This window comes from Ptychodera flava, chromosome 19, assembly GCF_041260155.1.
Source record: "Ptychodera flava strain L36383 chromosome 19, AS_Pfla_20210202, whole genome shotgun sequence".
In the NCBI taxonomy this organism is placed as follows: domain Eukaryota; kingdom Metazoa; phylum Hemichordata; class Enteropneusta; family Ptychoderidae; genus Ptychodera; species Ptychodera flava.
Window position 1 is genome coordinate 17,075,126 of NC_091946.1, and position 3,408 is coordinate 17,078,533.

Below are 3,408 nucleotides of genomic sequence, written 5' to 3' on the forward strand. Positions count from 1 at the left end.
GCGTGATACGTAAAAAAAATGCACGGATCTGAGGGCGCTTTCTCCCATAGCTTTACACAGGCACGTGAATGTAGGTATATGATAATCTTGATTATTAACTTAACGCCTATTTTTAAATTAAAAATCTTTGACCTGAGATTGAAAAATAGAAAATACGTATCCAAGGATGGCACTTTGCGCCTATCCAGATTTCCTCAGACGAAATTTATTTCCAACAATGCACTTTCTGTTTTTCCAATTTTTATTGGTTTATTGGTTGGCCAACATGTACTACGGATTCAAATACCCTCCAACCACGTAATACCGCGCTGTTTGTTTGCATACAGAAATTTAATGTTCAGGAAATTCCTTCGAAATTCTGATGAATAGGAATAAATTACTTATTCAAAAAGCTGGTTTGGATTTTGCTTGAAATGCGTTCGCTTATACCAATTATAATCCATTCAAGGACGCGTACACAAAATGTGCACATGAATGATGCAATAAATGTAAGGTAAAAATACCATAGTGTTTAGAAAATGTACCAGCAACAATGCTACCAAATTACCATATCTTTCTAAATGGCTACTTCGCCTTGATTTTGTGACTGTCAGCATTGTTTCATGTAGCTTTAAGTTTGCATTTTCTATACCTGCCCTAAATCGCCAGTGCTTGCATTGCACTATTGCGTCATGTGTCTGTGTAGACGTATCTGATCGTCAGGAGTGATGACCTTGGATTTGCTAGTATTATATAGTATAATGTTAAGAAAGGTGGACCAAGTAGATAATTTTACAGTGCTCTCTGTACAACATCACTGTATTATCTAGGGGCGTGCATAACTGGACCCACTTATCTTCTGAAAGCCCATTCACTTATGAGGATAATCGAATTGCAAGCCAAAATCGACTTATACTAATTCTGTCAGTTTGTGCTATACTTTCCGTATCAGAAATGGGGTCGATTTGGATGTCAATTGAATCTTTTGGATACAAGAAGCATTCTGTAAAGTGTACCATCTTTTTAGTTAAAGAAATGAGTGCGTCGAAATTGAAATACTGAAATTTTTGCCGAATCAATCCCTTTAGAAATCAAAAATGAAAATAGTGTGTTACTTCTACTGTTAAAAATATAAAGAGTTAACTTTTTACAAGATAAAGGCAGTGAATAATTCATATACTGCGTGTGCTTCAAAATGAGCCTTAAAAGTTGACTAAAAGGGAATTGTAAAATTTTGAGGGTCTCACTGTCTCTACCCGTGGCGCGTTCTTCTTTAAATGGCCATGGCGGTAATATTAGCATGCCGGTGTATCATAATCCCATTTCCATCTCAAAGCCATGTTTTATCACTTTTTGTTCTACATAATTAGATTGAGGCTCAGCCAATCACGGTTTATATTTTGTGAGATATAATAATATTACATACTCACCCTTGACTTTGTACGACCGACATGTCGTCTGTTAAAGTCTAGAGTGCAGCATGGAAACAGATCAATGTTGTTTTTGCAGCTTGCTTAAAAGCCACCTTAATTTTGGCTACGAACGATCTAAATAATGGGTTAATCGAGCATGTAGAAATCATAACAGGGACAGCGTAAAGAGACATGTAGCAGTGAATTCATTTAAAAGTTCAGGAGTCTCACATTGTGATTTACTGATGGTAAATGCTGATATATTGAACGACGCAACTTGGTCAAGTAGTGAATTTGTTTAAAAACAAACCCACTTTTTGTCTCATCGTCGGTAAAACAGAAATGAACAACCGTGACTGTATCACTAGTACTGGCATTCTTCGGAAAGGTTGAGACAGTGATACACTCCAAAATCAATGCACTATATATGAAGTATGGTTTATAACTTATGAGTATATTTCGCTTCATGAGTTTCGTACTCAACGTGATTCTTGCGAGGTTCACCAGCCTGCTCCCATATGTCCTGAGTCTGGGCAAGTGCTGGAATGTCCTATCGACGGCGACGTCTGATCCTCTATCTTCATATATCGACCCTGTTTAGTACATAACCTTGCAGCTCTGATATCACTAAGCTCATGGTCTTGCCTATAAAAAGTGATCGTGTAAAAGTTTTTTTTTTGTCAGGAAAAGGTTTCTGATATTGTGTTAATCTGAAACACAGAAACATTCAGACAAAGAGATAATGCGAAGTCGACATTCACAATAACAATTAATTACTTAAAACATAGGCCTTAATGCGTATGGTTTAAGCGAAATTGACATCGTGTATCAATAAACTGTCCCCTAGGACTGAAGAAATTTGATAAATGCGTCTGTAGAATCTTTAATATGAAAACTTTGTTTGTCATTCCTTTGTTAGTTGTTGACAGGAGACAAGTCTATAACACGAATTCGTTTATTGATATACGGAACGTAACGCGAAATCTATATGCAATGCTTTATTTAGGGATTCTATGGATTCTCCGACACAAAACGACGACATAAAATGACCTCACACCCGATGAATATGCAATGCACTTCACTTGTGACTACTAAGAGACAACGATTTAAAATGTGCATTTAATCATTCTCGGCTAAAAACCATGCAAGAGTTTGCGTGTTTCCCCTTGAAACACCCTTCAAACAAATTGTTCTGCCACAAATAAAAATATTACTTTGAAATATTTCTTTGTTGAACAACACTTGGTTTAATGATAATCGGGTCTCGTTTTATAGTGTGATTTCTATCACATCACAGTAAAAATTTTAAAAAATAAGACCAGTACGATGAATAGAAGAAAGTTGTGAATCCGTGAATAAAAGCCTTATTTGACAGGCGTATTTCAAATCATACCTGTGTTAATTCCAGGTTTCAAAATGTATGTGTTTAGTATTGTCACAACAAAAACAACTTACAACTAATAACGACTGAAACAACTTTGCTCTTTTCATAATGGAAATACTTATTGCATCAAATAATTGCGGCGTATATTTCTACTAAAAATGGCGCTCTATCAGTTCAGGTTAGTCACATGTCACGTCTGTCCTTTTTAGTATTTTGAATATCCATTTTTTGTCGAGTGCCAATTGCAAGAGATTTCTATTCCTATATGAAAATCGCATGGCAGAAAATTTCCCTATGAAGTGCAAACGGTGCTGATGGTAAGCGCACCCTTTCACATGGATTTCTCTCAATGTTGACGTCCCTTCGTTCGCCCAAGTTCTAATCAATGCTCTGGGATTATTTTCTTTAGCTTAAGCAAGCAATGAGGTATCGGTCCAATTTATGTTCAAGAAGATGACATTTCTTAATCTGAGTACACCCCCTCGACGAATTTAAGTATTCTGATAGTCTTCATTAACAATACGTACGCACGTAATACATACATACATACAGACAGGCAGACAGACAGACAGACAGACAGAAAGACAGACAGACAGACAGACAGACGGATAACGATTTTCAACGAGGACGAAT